The sequence below is a fragment of the Carica papaya genome, chromosome 5 (genome assembly GCF_054855325.1).
Source record: "Carica papaya isolate Zhongbai chromosome 5, ASM5485532v1, whole genome shotgun sequence".
Lineage (NCBI taxonomy): Eukaryota > Viridiplantae > Streptophyta > Magnoliopsida > Brassicales > Caricaceae > Carica > Carica papaya.
Genome location: NC_142313.1, coordinates 14,020,026 through 14,038,001, shown reverse-complemented (window position 1 = coordinate 14,038,001; position 17,976 = coordinate 14,020,026). Strand labels below are relative to the sequence as shown.

Here is a 17,976-nt window from a genome sequence, read left to right as displayed (position 1 = left end):
TATTCGATAAAATTTGCATGATTTTATTAAATCCGTATGAATGTGTATTTGCATATCTCTATTTTGAACACTACTTTATTTTTACTACGTCTGTGAAACTCACCCTAATTCATACCCTCAATACAAATTAGTTTAGTTTAAGAATGAATTCAAGATCAAATGAAGACTCTGAATTTTTTTTTAACTATTTTGGATGTTTATTGTAAAATAGATATAGATATATTTTTGTGATGTAATTTTAAAAAGTTCTTGTGAGTTTCATGAATTGACTCCGTACAAGAGATATATCGTTGATTTATAAATATTAGTATAATATTACACAAAATTTATTAAATTTATATGTATGCTAATACTCTTTTCTCTTTAGAGAAAATAGTCGTTACAGGTTATGCCATAAATCTCAAAACGATACAACCGATGACGACACTTTCAAGCTAGCAACCTGTAAGTGGATGATCAAAGACAATGGTAAAGAATGGTTTCAAAGTTCATGAAATTGATACATAGAAATTTTGGTTTATAAGGCATAGTTACACCCCATTTTATTTGCATCCATGTGTACGCCACATCATCTATGTGACATCCATAAAGGATTAAAACAAATTGTCATCATGCACTGATGTTGATATTTAATAGTATTAATTAAAAAAAAAAACAATGAGCTAATTTGAACATTTTAAAAAATTAGTGGTTGATTTAAACATATAAAAAAAATCATGATGTAATTTGAACATTTTTCAAAAGTTAATATCGAAATCAGGTACTTTGTACTTATAAAAACTCAAGTTTACTGCAACTATAATGTCCCATATCCCAAGAAGGATACGACGTCTACTCCATCTATTCCCATTTGTCTTTTCACATTTTCCCTAAAACATATGCCGTAAAATAATACCATCAACGCCTATAAAGGGAAGCTTCCTAATACAAGGAATGCATACACAACTAGGCATAACAGCGAGTATACATTAATATATTCAAATAATTCATATGAAAGGCTTGATATTAATGTTCTACCTCTTATTAAAAGCATATATTCACAGTGCAAATTTGCAGTGGCTAACAGTGTGTGTACTGTGGGTAAATCTACAATTTTATGAATATAATGTCAAACCCTGAACAACTTTATGAACTATTCCATAATTCTGTGATGTTGGAATATCGGATCCCGAGCTACCGTAATTAGTGTCCTTTGTAAACCTTCAAGCGATGGATTCTATCCCTTGTAAGATTTGATCTGTTCTTATTTCACCGGATCTGAAATAAAACAATAATGAGTTACACATGTTCAGTAAATCAAATTTAAAATTTAAACCTATGACTTGAAATTCGTAATCACCCCAAAAATTTGATTTAATCCTTATAGCCTCTCCTGTTCGCTTTTCTGCACAACTTCACAATTCCTCACTGTTCACCTCAACAGTTCCCCTAAGTTCCCATCTGTTTCCTGTCTAAAAACTTACTGCTCACTTTCTTCCCTCTACAAAAATGTCTCTGTTCATCCCTGCTGCTTTCCAGATTCCATATTTTTCCCATCCCAACCCATTTTCCCATCATCCAGCACCTCACTCACTACCACAGAGATTCTCCTCTGCCCACCATTTCTATTTCTTTCCCATCTAGACTCCTATTAGATTAAAATAAAATCATGACAGCAAACCAACATATTCCTTATGTCATAATCTGCACTCTCCCTGCTCCCCATCTCACCAATTCTTCAATTTATCTCCCGTCTGGAATCTTATTGAGTTTAAGTCTCAACCACTTTCCAGCTTATATCTTCCTAATTCCCCATCTTCCTTGACTCTGCCCAATTTTACCCCTATATCCAAGAGTAACCAAGGTCATACACAAAACACAACTAACGTACAAGTCATTTTACAGAACCTAATTATCATAAGGAGATCATTATCTACACAGAATTCATTCCACTACTTCACAATCAATCATACACCGCAAACACTTAACATACAGCAAATTTAGCATGTCTATTTACTCATCCATTATAAAACATCTTCCTATAAATAAATATATATATATAAATGGCAACAAGTGCCCCTCGGCCAATCCGGCCACCATTCACGCCTATTATGCAAACAAGAATCTATCATATGCTAAGTTATACATTTATTCAGCCATTTGTTATATACATATATGTAACGGCCCCGGAAAATATTAAAAAAGAAATGAGTATTTAAATATATCGAATGCGGAAGCAAGATCAAAATTTCAGTTAACATCCCTTACACGAAAAAACAAAAAAAAAAACGTACTTAAAATATAAAAGGTTAAACTAACTAAGAAAGAAAACTCGAAAATAAACTATGCGTATGACTACAGAGTCTCTAGGCATCCCCTTCGTCGTCCTCCTGCGGAACGGGCTCGGGAACCATGTCTTCCTGATCTGAAATGGTTAATTAAGGAGTGAGCTACACTAGCCCAGTAAGAACATCACGATATCTCACCGTCACGGAGATAAAGGTGGGTAGAAAACCACAAAAAGACCAATGGAGCATAATTTACAATAAACTCGTTTATTAACATGAAAACCTTTACCATCCACTTACCTCGGTGGAATTTATGAAAACAATATAAGAAAAATAATAACATTATCACAATCATGGAATAATATAAGCTGTAAAACATAGCACTTATCACGCCTTTTATAATTCAATCATTATACAACATATCCTTTTCTCATTTACCAGCCTACTAGTATCCATGGGGGTCCCTAGGAGTCCCGCTACCCGTTAACCTTTAACATTCATAATCAGTTTCCAGGGCCGTCCCCATACCCCGTCCGGTATGGGCGCCAAAACCATAAACCTCAATACCCCGTCCGGTATGAGGGTGAAACGGGCCGTCCCCATACCCCGTCCGGTATGGGCGCCAAAACCATAAGATCTCCATGCCCCGTCCGGCATGTGAGACCACAATCCCGGTAGGGTTCCCTACGGACCCGGTCCGTCCACCATCTCCCAGGATATCTAGTCAGGCTGACCCCATCATACAATTATCAGTCTATACAATGTTTCATTTCCCTTTTCCTCAATAAGCATCATCAATTCACATTTAAACAAGCAAATCGTAATTCATGCCGAACAGACAACATACAGTATCAGTTCTTCAGTCATTCAACCCATAATTAATAAAACAGTAATATATGCATTCGAAACTATAAAATGAACACATCCAACCCCATAATGCATTTAAAGCTGTAAAACAGTGTAAAACAGGCCAAATAACAGTAAATCATCAATCACACTAGACTCGGGCTCCATTAGCAACCTTAAGCAATTTCACACATGCGTTAATTCAAGAAATACCGTTTTATCATTTTGAACTTTAATACCGTGATAGGAAATAGGGTGAGGGGTCCTTACTTGTTTTCGGGATCCGAATACGATTCACAGTGCGCCTGCAGGCTGTCCCTAATTTTCCCTGAATTTTTTCCGGGGAACTGAAACACGCTAACAGTACCTGCACGTGTTCCAAAAAAAATCCAAATTAGGCCCAGGGCCTCTTTCGGCCCAAATCGCAACTCCGGCACGGCGGCTCCGCCGTGCTCCGGCGACGGCGCCGCCGCTGGCGGCGGCGAGTCGCCTCGGGTTGGCTGTTTTCGGCCGTTTTCGGCCGAATTCGGCCACACTCGCATCGGTCCTTGTCAGAAAACAACCCTAGGGCCCTCGGGGGGCCAAAAAATCACGGAAAAGCGGAGCTTACCGGCGGCGGCGCTCTCGGGTACGGCGACCCTCCGGCGAGGTTCGTGTTTTGGTGATTTGGCTTCGGTCAACCTGTAGAGAAAAGAATGGTGATCACGGTGATATAAAAATTGCATCGAACGGAGGCCGGGAAGGGCCTCGTCGGAGGCAAAAACCGAGAGGGGGCGCGGCGGCGCCGCTGGGCTTCGGCCGCGTATTCCGGCCGTTTGGCCGGGATTTCGGCTTCGATTTGGCCATAGGAGGAATCAGTGGGGAAAAACGAGTCGGGGGTATGAAATTTACCTCGATCGGCGGTCGGAAATTTCCCCGGTGCGGCGGCGAGTGGCGGCGGGTGGCGGCGGTCGGCCTCTGGTTCGTCTTCTCCGGCGAGCGGCTGGCGGCTAGGGTTTGTGGTCTGGTGTGGGGGTTCTATTTATAACCCCTTGCCTTTTGATCACAGCCGTTCATTTCATTTTAATCTGGGCCGTTCGTTTTTGATTGAATCTGGGCCGTCCGTGCGTTTGAATCTGGGCCGTCCGATCTCGCGATTGATCTGGGCCGTCGGATCGCCAACGTGGCTCCTTTTGGAGTGACGCGATCTTGCCACGTGGCAGGCCCCGGTTGGCCGGGACTGCTGACCGGGCCTGCTGACGTGGCTGCTGACGTGGCCCCCCCCCCTCTTTCCGGGTGCTACAATATAAGTCATATTTATATATATGTACTCGTTGCAGCAACTGCCTCTCGGCTAACCCTACTACACCATCATGCCTATGATGCAGGCAACAATTTATCACATACATAGTAGTTATACATTCTAATCAGCATTATATTAAATATAGTTTATAGGTATTTATATGTATAGATATATATATATATATATCTACATATGAACATAATGAGCAAAAAAAATTTGAGAGAATTCCTTTCAATGTATTGTATTTCTCTCTATTTTAAATATACAAGATTAGCTGTTATTTATCCATGATAAAGAAAATTCTAGAGTAAAAGATGTGCTAAAAGAAATACTAAAAAAATCTAACAAACTACCAGCTGGCAAAACAAAACATGAAGAACTGTAACGGAAAAGGAATAAAAGAATTGCAGGCTAAAAAATGAGAGTAGTACTATCTATAGCCCTCCCTCAAGATGGAGATTGGTGAAAGTCAACCAATCTCATCTTGGACAGTAGAGAATCAAATTGTGGAAAGGAGAGGGATTTAGTAAACACATCTGCAAGTTGTTTGCTGGGAATATACTGAGGATCAATGAAGCCATCTTTCAAGAGGTGTCTCACCAAGTGACAATTTATTTCAAGGTGCTTAGTACGCTCATGAAACATAGGATGGGCAGCTATGTGTAAAGCAACATTATTATCACAGTATAAAGGGATGGGAAGTAGAACATTAATGCCAAAATCCTATAAAAGATAAGAGATCCATTTTAGTTCACAAACCGTAGATTTCATGCTCCTATATTCTGCTCAGCAGAAGACCTTGACACAGTTGTTTGCTTCTTTGTTTTCCATGAGATAAGAGAAGGCCAAAGAAAAATACAATAACCAACCAATGATTTTTTGGAATCGTGGCAAGCTACCCAGCCAGCATCACAATTCGCATGTACTGTGAAATCAATTTGTGATGGGAAGAAAAGTCCCTTGGATGGAGTTGCCTTGAGATATTTGAGTACATGAAGTGCAGCATTCTAGTGAGAAGTGCACGGAACATTAACATATTGACTTAACTATTGAACTTCATAAGTTATATCTGGTCTAGTAATATTGAGATAAACGAGACGTCCAATTAACCTTCGAAATCTATTTAGTTTTGGAAAAGGATCACCATCATCTGCCTGCAAAACTTGACTCTTCCCTAAAGGAGTCTTAGCTGGTTTTATGCCAAGTAAACTAACATCATGAAGAATATCAAGTACATACTTTTGTTGATTCAAATACAATCCCTCATAAGACCTGGCTATTTCAATGCCCAAGAAATACCTTACTTGCCCAAGATCTTTGATAGTAAATTGATTATCCAAGAATTGCTTGATGTGTGTAATATCAAGTTCATCATTGCCCATGAGAAACACATCATCTACATACACAATCAAAGCCACAAATTTGCTTCCTGCACCTTTAGTAAATAAACAATGATCATGTTCAGATTGAGTAAAACCACATTGCTACAATTGATCACAAAATCTTTAGTAGTAAACTGATTATCCAAGAATTGCTTGATGTGTGTAATACTAAGTTCATTATTGCCCGTGAGAAACACATCATCTACATACACAATCAAAACCACAAATTTGCTTTCTGCACCTTTAGTAAATAAGCAATGATCATGTTCAGATTGAGTAAAACCACAATGCTGCAATTGATCACAAAATTCTTGGTTCCATTCTCTTGAGGCTTGCTTTACGTCATACAGAGATTTAATCAATTTGCAAACCTGTCCCTTTTTGGCCTTGGTATATCCCTCTGTAAGTTGAATATAGACTTCTTCTTTTAAAGTTCCATGAAGGAACACATTATTGATGGTTAGCTGGAACATGGACCAACTATTAGCACTTGCCAAAGCTAGAAATAAACGTATTGTAACTACTTTGGCACTGGTGGAAAGGAATCATAGTAATCAATGCTTTCAATCTAGTTATACCCTTTGGCAACCCATCTGGCTTTGAAACGTTCAACATTGCCATCAGGCAAGTACTTCACCTTATACACCCACTTGCACCCTATGGCATGTTTTCCTGCTGGCAAATCTGTTATAACCCAAGTTTTGTTGTGTTCAAGTGCAACCATTTCAGTCTCTATTGCCTCTACCCATTTTGAATTAGTACACGTCTGACTATAAGAACTAGGTTCTGTAATCATGGAAACATTAGCTAAAAAAGATATGTAACGATTATTGAAATAATGTGATGTAGAGTATGGGAAAGTATTTATAGGGTATGGTGAACTTACCGGCACACTGGAAATTGAAGTGACCGCAGATGATGGACAAGATGATTGAACTACTGTAGAAACGAAATCTTGCAGCTAAGTAGGCTTCTATTTAGTTCTAATGCTTCTTTTTATCTGCTGATCTAGGGTAGGTAAAGGTTCCATAACATTAACAAAAGAATGATCATTAGCAATATCAAGATCATTGTGTGTAGTAGACGAATCAAGTAGAGTGTTTCTGGAATCTGGTAAAAGAGTATGAAATTCTTGATCATCAAAAGGTGAAACAATAGGTAATGGCATAATAGCTAACAATGGTTGATATGGATATGCATTCTCATAAAAAACAATGTCCCTAAAAACAAGGATCTTATGTGATTGGAGGTCACACACTTTATATACTTTCTGGCCAACATTAAACCCCAGAAAGATGCATATTATGACTCTATGATCCAATTTGTCTTTATGTGGTATGGTGTTTGTCACATAGCAAAGGCAGCCAAAGCATCTAAAATTGTCATAAGAAGAAGAATGACCATAAAAGATTTCAAAGGTTGTTTTCCAATCTAAAAGGGCACTAGGTAATCTGTTTATGATATATGTGGCAAACAAAATGGCCTCTCCCCAAAAATGTCTAAGTAAATGAGATTGGAATAATAAGGTTCTGGCTATTTGGAGAATATGTTATGTTTCCTTTCTACTACCTCATTCTATTGGGGAGTATAAGGAGTTGATCTCTGATGGAGGATTCCTTAATAAGAGAAAAGGCTTTGACACTCTTGATTAGTGAATTTCAATCCATCGTCTAATCTAATTGTTTGAATGGTGGTTGAAAATTGAGTTTCAATGAATTCTTTAAAGTGTGAGTGGTCTGAGTCTTGTGAGCAAGTAAAAAAGTCCAGGTGAATCTACTGGTATGAAACTTAATCAAATCAGGCTGTGAGCTACTTGAATCTAGAATATACAGCCTTCCAATCACCTTGCCAACAGCTAGAATCTCTTCAGTTTGTAAGTCCTGTAAAAGGCAAAAGTTAGAATAGAAAAAAATTTGATAAAGGAAGTTTTAGAAAGCTTATTTACTGATAAAAAGTTATATTGAAAGTTTAGAATATGCAAAGTGGAGGTGAGGACTCTTTTTGTAATGGAAACATCTCCTATGTGATGAACCATTCTGATTGATCCATCAAGTAGGTAAACAGGAGTAATAGATTGAACGTTGTTTGGTGTTTGTAGGAGAGAAAAATCGTTACACATATGATTTGAGGTTCCTGAATCCACAATCCAGCTACCAGAGTCTAATACACTGAGTATACTAAAAGCAAAATGAAGCGTAGACATACCTGCAAAGTCGTTAAAATATGCCATATTCACTACAGTTGGGTCTGCTACCCCTTTCCTTTAGCTAACTTACTTAGTTCTTGCTGGATCATGTCATGAATTCTATTGTTCAAGTCCCCTGGCAGTGGATTCTCTTTCTTTGGCTCAGCTTCAACTTCTGAGTCCACCATATTTGAAACATGTTTCTGGCCTTGTTTGTTTCTCCCCTTCATAAGATCTTTATACCAATCTGGTATTCCATATATTTTGAAATAGGTATATCTGGTATGTCTAGTGAAATTAAAATGTGTGCAGCGAAGATTGGACTTATCAATTCTCTTCTGTCCACCTTTGTCCTTTCCTGTATTTCATGCATTTGTTCTAAACCTTCTATTTCCTTGGCCCACTGCAAGCATTGCCATGTTTTCTGTACCTTCAGAGTAAACGGTCTGCACCTTCCTTTGTTTCTCTACCCTCAGCATCATCGACTATGCCTTATTAACTGCAGGCAATGGTTCTAGCACCAAAATCTGCTTTCTAACATGATCATAAGCATCGTTAAGACCCATTAAAAATCGCACTAGTTTATGGGGATGAATCATACTCAATCATTTATTTTACTGCTCCACACTGGCACCGAGGTGGTGGCCTCAAACACTACAGTTCATCCTACAGCCTCTTGAACTTAGTGTAGTACTGTACTACAGTTTGATTTCCTTGAGAGATAGATGTTATCTCTCTCTGCAAATGGTACAACAATGAACCATCGCGTTCCCCAAACCTCTCTTTAATTTCCTGCGACCGTTCCCTAGCAGTGTCAACGTATAAAAAAGCATCAACAATATCTTCAGCAATAGCACTCAATATTCAAGATTGAACCATAAAGTCCACCCTATTCCATCTTTCTATCTCTCCAGAATCCGCTTCTGGCCTTACACACTTCCCATCTATAAATCTTAGTTTGTTCTTAACTCCTAAAGCTATCTTTTTGGATTTACTCCATGCCAGAAAATTGTTCCTGCTGCTTGATCTGCTTCCTTGGTTGCTTCCTTGATTACTTGCTCCATTACTTCCTTCAACAACTTCAATAGTTCTGGTATTCTCTCCCATTCTTTTCTAAAAAAAATTAATTGGATCGCTTGTGCTCTGATACCATGAACACAATGAGCCAAGAAAATTTGAGAGAGTTCCTCAGAATGTACTGTATTTCTCTCTATTTTAAATATACAAGATTAGCTGTTATTTATACACGGTAAAGAAAATTCCATAGTAAAAAATGTGCTAAAAAAAATATTAAAACAATTTAACAAACAACCAGCTGCAAAACAGAAAATGAAGAACTGTAACGGAAAAGAAATAAAAGAATTGCAAGCTGAAAAATGAGAGCAGTACTATCTACAATATACATTTTCACTTAGTGGCCCCCCACTTACACTTGCATGTGCACGAAATAAAATCATTACATGCCATATACATATTTCTGTTCAGCCATTACAGTCCCATTGCCAATAAATTCCAACACCTATCCCTTGATCACCCTTGGCCGCTCGACGTGTCCCAGCCTTTTACTCTATTATTCTTTTTTATATTTTCTGACCTCAGTCTCTGCATTCCCATCAGCTCACTTCTTCTCTCAGATCCCCCTCTCCCCTACTCACTCCTTACTCACCCCTGCTGTGTCTATTTCCAGAACAATAAACCACCACTCCCTACATCCTCATCCAAACTTTACATCATCCTCCCAAATCCTCTTAACATATTGTCACCTAGTCTCCAAATCTGATCTCATGACCTTACTCCCATCCCACATTTCTACACTTCCTGACGTCGTTCAACATAGTTTTCAACTACCCAAAACTACTTTCTCCAACAAAAATCCTTCTGCATTATATTATGAACCCACCCCACCCAGTCCCTTTTCTTCCACTCGGTTTGACTGACCTGTTAGCTCCCTTAAATAGTCACTAAGCTTCATATCGACACTGAACCAGTAAGCAGTAAATTTTGGTCGGTGTACATGTCTATAACGCTCCAGATCACCAAACATTTCTACGTCTCTCAAGGGCTTCATGCCATTCATTTTCCTATCCAATACTCTCATCATTTTGGATTACAAACTACATAAATCAACATAATTCGAACTGACAGCATCAAATTTTGCAGACATCATACTTCATGAATCTATAATTTAACCATAATATCACAATGCGGGAATCTAAACGCAACCATTTCATATTCGGGTTCCAAGATCGAATTGATCTTATAATTCAGCTCCCAATCATCATTTCGTATGAATCTCAAATTCGAGGTTTGAAGTTCAAATTTATCTTACCTCCTGCTTCTGGATGCGTGTTCGCTAGCAGTGGCGATCCTCCTTCGAATCTCCCCCTCGGCGATGCTGTAGCCCGCCGCAGATTCCTTCTCTCCAAGCCTTCGCACTTGTTCTGTTCACTCCTCTCTCGTCGACCTCACCGCTTCCAGAACTTTCCTCCCTCTACTTCCTTTCAGCCGCTCCATTCTCTCTCCCCCCAGTTTGAATTCAGCAGATGCAAAGTATTTATAATTGGGTGGAATGGATTTTGTACCGTTAGATCTGGTGATTTTGAAATTTTCTTTGCTAAGTCCCTAAGCCCTTTTAAATTTGCAGAAGGCCCCTGAATTAACTAAAACTTCTTACAAAACACCCGAAAGTTAAACGTTCATTTATACTGGATGTTACAACAGCTTTAGTAAGTGTTATTGATTACTAACTAAATTTAAATTTTTTAAGATTGTCATAGCTAAATTATTGTTGCCTTAATAATTAAATTATTTTTTTAAAAAAACGTCTTACTGTTAAAAATTAATATTTAAATTTAAAATTTGTTACTGTCTAAAATAATATGTTATTGTTTATAATCTTTTTTGGTACAATGTAATATATGATTTAATTTTACATTAATCAAGACTCGAAACTTTAATTTCTAATTTAATTACAAATATGTATAACTACTAGTTGAAAGTCTATTGGTTAAGCATAATTATATTAATTATAATTAATATTATAAACTTGGCTTTATATAGAGATCAAATAATGGGGTATTAATAAATGCATTAGCTTAAAAAAATTAATTTTACTACACAAAAATTAAGTAGATATGTTTTTACTCTAAACCCCCAAACCCCCCCCTCCTCCCCCTCCAAAAAAAAATAGTGCAACAATAATGTACTTTGAATATATATATTTGTGAGAGAATAAAGTGAAAATATTTAGGACAAATTATTAAAATCAGTTTCTGATTTTTTTTTTTTATTTCAAACATCAAAATTTTATTATTTTTAACTGAAAAAGTTAAAATAGATACACCGTATTTAAATATTTTAAAAATAAATTAAAGAAAACAACTTTAAACTAGTTAATTAAATTAATATATTATAGATTAATAATAATAAACCTATTTTTATTGTTATTAATTTATAATTTAATTAATTAATTAATTAAACTTATTTTTTCAAATATAAAAATTTGATCTAATCATTGTATTTTTTTTTATTAAAAAATAAAAATAAATTAAACATTTAGAAAAAATAATAAAGGTTGAAAATTAAGTTATAACAAAAAAAATATATTATATATTAAATTATAATAAATTTCAAATCTGGAGAATAATTTAATAATTTATTTTAAATTAAATATAATGAATATGTTAAAATTTTTAATTAAAAGTTCAATTGCTGCATGTTGTCTAATTAATTTCTTACTTCAAAATTTATTATTGATTATGTAAATTTTTATTTAACCTATTTTCATATTAAACCAATTTTAGAAGCTAGTTTAACAAGAAAAATATACTATAACAATAACTTATAATATATTAACAAAGTGGAGAATTATTGTAACAGCCCCGGAAATTGTTAAAATGAAATGAGTATTTAAACACATAAAATGCGGAAGCGAGATCAAAATTTCAGTTAACATCCCTTACACGAAAATCAAAAACGTACTTAAAATATAAAAGATTAAACTAACTAAAAGAGAAACTCGAAAATAAAACTATGAGTATGACTACAGAATCTCTAGGCATCCCCTTCGTCGTCCTCCTGCGGAACGGGCTCGGGAACCATGTCTTCCTGATCTGAAATTGTTAAATAAGGAGTGAGCTACACTAGCCCAGTAAGAACATCACGATATCTCACCGTCACGGAGGTAAAGGTGGGTAGAAAAACACAAAAGACCAATGGAGCATGATTTACAACAAATCCTTTTATTCATGATAAAACCTTTACCATCCACTTACCTCGGTGGAATTCATGAAACAATATAAGAAAACAATAACATTATCAAAATCATGGATTAATATAAGCTGTAAAACATAGCACTTATCACGCATTTTGTAATTCAATCATTATATCACATATCCTTTTCTCATTTACCAGCCTACTAGTATCCATGGAGGTCCCTAGGGGTCCGCTACCCGTTAACCTTTAACATTCATAATCAGTTTCCAGGGCCGTCCCCCATACCCCGTCCGGTATGGGCGCCAAAACCATAAACCTCAATACCCCGTCCGGTATGAGGGTGAAACGGGCCGTCCCCATACCCCGTCCGGTATGGGCGCCAAAACCATAAGATCTCCATACCCCGTCCGGCATGTGAGACCACAATCCCGGTAGGGTTCCCTACGGACCCGATCCGTCCACCATCTCCCAGGATATCTAGTCAGGCTGACCCCATCATACAATTATCAGTCTACACAATCTTTCATTTTCCTTTTCCTCAATAAGCATCATCAATTCACATTTAAACAAGCAAATCGTAATTCATGCCAAACAGACAACATACAGTATCAGTTCTTCAGTCATTCAACCCATAATTAATAAAACAGTAATATATGCACTTGAAACTATAAAATGAACACATCAAACCTCATAATGCATTTAAAGCTGTAAAACAGGCCAAATAACAGTAAATCATCAATCACACTAGACTCGGGCTCCATTAGCAACCTTAAGCAATTTCACACATGCGTTAATTCAAGAAATACCGTTTTATCATTTTGAACTTTAATACCGTGATAGGAAATAGGGTGAGGGGTCCTTACTTATTTTCGGGATCCGAATACGATTCACAGTGCGCCTACAGGCCGTCCCTAATTTTTCCTGAATTTTTTTTCGGGGAACTGAAACACACTAACGGTACCTGCACGTGTTCCAAAAAATCTCAAATTAGGCTCAGGGCCCCTTTTTAGCCAATATCGCAACTCCGGCACGGCGGCTCCGCCGTGCTCCGGCGACGGCGCCGCCGCAAGCGGCGGCGATTCGCCTCGGGTTGGCTGTTTTCGGCCGTTTCCGGCCGAATTCGGCCACACTCGCATCGGTCCCTGCGAGAAAACAACCCTAGGGCCCTCGGGAGGCCAAAAAATCACGGAGAAGCGGAGCTTACCGGCGGCGGCGCTCTCGGGTGCGGCGGCTCTCCGGCGAGGTTCGTGGTTTAGTGATTCGGCTCCGGTCAACCTGTAGAGAAAAGAATGGTGATCACAGTGATATAAAAATTGCATCAAACGGAGGTCGGGAAGGGCCTCGTCGGAGGCAAAAACCGAGAGGGGGCGCGGCGGCGCCGCTGGTCTTCGGCCGCGTATTCCGGCCGTTTGGCCGGGATTTTGGCTTCGATTTGGCCACAGGAGGAATCAGCGTGGAAAAACGAGTCGGGGGTATGAAATTTACCTCGATCGGCGGTCGGAAATTTCCCCGGTGCGGCGGCGGGTGGCGGCGGTCGGCCTCTGGTTCGTCTTCTCCGGCGAGCGGCAGGCGGCTAGGGTTTGTGGTCTGGTGTGGGGGTTCTATTTATAACCCCTTGCCTTTTGATCTCAGCCGTCCATTTTGTTTTAATCTGGGCCGTTCGTTTTTGATTGAATCTGGGCCGTCCGTGCGATTGTATCTGGGCCGTCCGATCGCGCGATTGATCTGGGCCGTCCGATCGCGCCCACGCGGATCGCCAACGTGGCCCGTTCCGGAGCGACGTGGTCTTGCCACGTGGCAGGCCCCGGTTGGGCGGGACTGCTGACGTGGCTGCCGACGTGGCTTTTTTTTTTTTTTTTTTTTTTTCCTTCTCGGTCCGGGCACTACAACTATATATTATTAGTAATATTTGAGCTAATAAATTTTAAGGAGAGTGCAATGATCTTAATCAAAATCTCACTGTATTGATAGTAATTAATTATGATATATTTAATAAAAACTAAGATTAAAAAAAAGTTAATTATGCATAAATAATTTTCTATTTAAACTATTTTTTTAAGTGAATTCGTCAAAATTAAAAAATAAAAAAAAGATATAATTAAAAAAATAAAAATCGTACAAAAAATGTTTAGCAAATTACAATTTCAAGGAGCTTTAGGTAATTGCCAACTTTTTGTTTGTGAAATGCAATAGTTAATGAGGTCATATGCTAACATAAGCTTCAATGTGCAAGTCAATGATTAGATGTTTAAATGAGGCCACCTAAAAATTACAGAGAACTTCTCTTTTAACTTTTACACTCAAATTTTTAATGAGCGGTGGTCATGAGTTCTCATGCCATCAAATATGGCATGTGTCGATTTTTTTTAGTCCTTCACGGGATACCAACTAAGGAAATTTAGCCTTTGCATATTTTTTTACTTGGCAAATCATAACTCCATAAGATAAATGTAACACTCCACTTGCCACTGCACAAAATTTGTATTAAAAAAATCTCTATTTATTCGAACCTTAAAGCTACCTAAACTCATTTAAATTTATTTCACAGGTTTATATAGTAATTCATGTTTTAAATTCATAATTTTAATTTTATGCTGATTCTATTATTTTATACTTTGTAAGTATTTTTATTAAAAAAATAATTTTTAGGAGAAAATGAAAAAAGGGGAGAAATCTAGCGGGAAAACACCTGGGGGAGAGGCTCGCCCACGCGGGCACCACGCGCTGTGCGCGAGCGTGCACGCGCGACAGCGCGCACATCCCATTCGCCCAGGGTGTGGGGCTAGTCCTGTGTGTGTGCGTCTTGTCACGCGCAGACAGGCCAATCCACGTGTGGACAGGGTCAGGCGTCACGCATTATGTGTGCACTGTCCGCGCAGTGGGCTTGCACGGATAGGCCTGCGCACGCGCAAGCTAGCTCCTGTGCGCGGCAGGGTAGGCCGGTGCCTGCAGGCTGGGCTTGCAGTGCGCGGCAGGGTAGGCTGGTGCCTATAGGGTAGGCTAGTTCCTGCAGCGAGCGGCAGGGTTGGCCGCAGTACCTGCAGGCTGAGCCTGCAGCGCGCGACAGGGTAGGCTGGTGCCTGCAGGCTAGGCATGCAGTGCACGATCGACCTAGGTGAGGCACATTGCCACCTTTGGCAGTGAGTCGCTGCCCCCTTGGGCATCGTGCATCACCTTGGGTGGTGTGCCACTGCTTTGGGTGGTGAGCCACCGCCAATGGAGGAATATTTCCTTTGTTTTTTACGTTGCCGTCATGTCGCGTCAAATTGATTATCTTCCATTCAAAATTCTCTCTCTTCACCATATTTCGCCACTTGGTGCAAATCCAACGGTCTCTATTTTCTATAAATAGGGACCATTTTCTTCCTTTTCCTCATCACTTCCATTTCATTCTTCCATTTTCCAAGAATTTAGAGAGAGATGGAGTGATTTAAAGAGGGAAGGAGAAAAGAAGAGAAAGAACGGTGTAGGAAAACTTCGAGATTTCAGTAAAAAGTTTAATATTTCATTAAATATCTTAAAGAATATTTTTAGAAAATTAAAATTATGAAGTTAGTGTTTGTGTTTTGCATGTTCCATGTTTACTAGTTCTAATAAAATGATTTATTCTTGATTTCAAGCATGATATGTGATTTTATAGGTACTTGATGATTTGAATATTAAATAATATGAATCTGGTGATATTTACCTGAAAAATGTAACAAAAAAAAAAAAGAAAAGAGAAAGAAAGAAAAGAGCAATGAGCTTGAATGGTCTGAAAAATTTATGTATATGTATTAATATGCATAATGTATCAAATATCTCGTTAGACTTTTTATCTATGAGGGTCTGCTTTCCCCTCTCCCATCTCGTTTGGAAAGATGTGAGAGAACTGCTCCATGTGGATAACGACGTACCCTCTGACAAGGGTGATGACGCAAATATCTATTAGGAGTCACCTTTGGGTAAGTACTGTCGTGGTTATAAAATATTTGATAGGACCGCTGTGGTTGGTCCATGATCATAGATCGTACCATGGTTTGGCAAGTCAAAAATGTGTTTGAGTAAATTGCCATTATCTGTATCTGATCTGGTTATTCCACATGGGTAGTCAAAAATTCGTATCTGTGCTTAGAGATGAAAGTTGGAACGATTTCGTGAAGCATGATATGAAAATCTAAGCATTTCATGATTTTTTTGATTTTCTCTATTGTAAGTGTGATTTTGATTTGATTGTTGTGAGTGTGACATAATGTTACTTTAGATAAATAAATTATTTTTATAAAGAAAGATAGAACCCTAACGTGACCTGATGGTAAGTATTAATAACATAATTATTCACTTTTAAAATTTTACGATGTTATTTAAATATTATATTTTTACTAAGTATATGGAACTCACCCTTTCCATGCCCCTCCCTCAGATGAGGAAGATAATAAGGAATCGACTGCTGACCTACCCCTTGAAGTCTTTGAGGATCTCGTGGATCCACAACCCTTGAGTGCATGACTTGTCCCACACTTTGATGAGCCCTATCGCATAATGATAGAAGTAGCCCTTTTGTATTTTTAATATCTTATATTTTGTTGCCACTTCTGGCCTCAGTTATGTATATATCTAATTGGAACTCATATATTTTGGTAAGGGATTTAAAATAGTTTGCTCCACTGTATACAATTTTTATCATGCATTCGTAATCTATTTATGTATCTGACACCCTTATGTCTTAATTAACATTTGAGATGTCACAATAAAACTCAACTTAATCATGATAGTCCCATAAACATATTAATCAACTAAGTCATAAGTCATGTTGAATCAAATATTACAAGCTGACTACTAACAACTTATAATACACTAATAAATAGACAAGTTATATGTTATTATCATAGCATTAATGGTAATTAATTATGATGTATCTAATAAAAATAAAGGTAGAAAAAGTTAATTATGTGTAAATAATTTTCTACTTAAATTTCTTCTTTAAGTGAACTTGTCAAAATTGAAAAAGAACAGACAAGTATATAATTGAAAAATTAAAAGTGATATTAAAAATTTTTACCAAATTAAAATTGTAGGGCCTTTTTTGTGATTTTATAAGTTTATTGTTTGCATTACTATGGTCAAATGAGATAAACATTGCTGATTTTTTGTTTGTGAAAGTAAATAGTTAGTAATATCATACACTAACATACCCAACGTGTCAGCCAATGATTGGATGTTTAAAAATCACGCCACCGAAAAAAAATGAAGCACTTCTTTTTTCAACTTTTTCATTAAAATTTTCAATTAAGCGGCCCTAAGTTCTCATGCCATCACATATGATACGTGTCAAATTTTTTTAGTCCTTTGCATGATACCAACTAAAGAAATTTAGCCATCACAGAATTTTTTAAATCCAACACGTTATAATTCGCTGAGACAAAATTCATCATGAGTTTTATTAACATATTAATTAATTAAGTCATAGGTTCTATCAATCAAATATTACAATTTGACTACTATCAACCTATAATACACTTATAAATTAATGAGTTGTATGTTATCAGTAAGGTTTGAACTAGTAAACTTCAAGTAGAGTGCAAAGATCTTAATCATAAGATGATTGTATTAGTGGTAACTAATTATAATGTATTTAATAAACACAGATAAAAAAGTTAATTACACACATTTCTATTTAAACTACTCTTTTAAGTAAACTCAAAAAATTAAAAAATAAAATAAAACAAGTACATAACTGAAAAAAATGAATATGGTAAATAAATGTTTACCAAATTTAGATCAAAAGGACATTTGGATAATTTTATAGGTTTACTCCTT

General features: G+C 37.4%; 1 long non-coding RNA gene across 4 annotated transcripts; it reads right to left on the bottom strand.

Annotated features, from left to right (window-relative positions):
• Positions 1 to 999: 999 nt before the first annotated feature.
• Positions 1,000 to 10,599, bottom strand: LOC148253769 (uncharacterized). 4 transcript variants are annotated; one of them, XR_015819064.1, is made up of 4 exons: positions 10,292 to 10,512; positions 6,664 to 7,657; positions 5,695 to 6,563; positions 1,000 to 1,257 (listed from the first exon to the last, which is right to left on the bottom strand). It is a non-coding gene; the product is annotated as an uncharacterized LOC148253769 (long non-coding RNA). The 4 variants fall into 4 exon arrangements; XR_015819063.1 differs by lacking the exon at positions 1,000 to 1,257 and adding an exon at positions 2,411 to 3,794 and having other exon boundaries at positions 4,005 to 6,563; positions 10,292 to 10,513; XR_015819062.1 differs by lacking the exon at positions 1,000 to 1,257 and adding an exon at positions 7,983 to 9,105 and having other exon boundaries at positions 5,793 to 6,563.
• Positions 10,600 to 17,976: the final 7,377 nt, after the last annotated feature.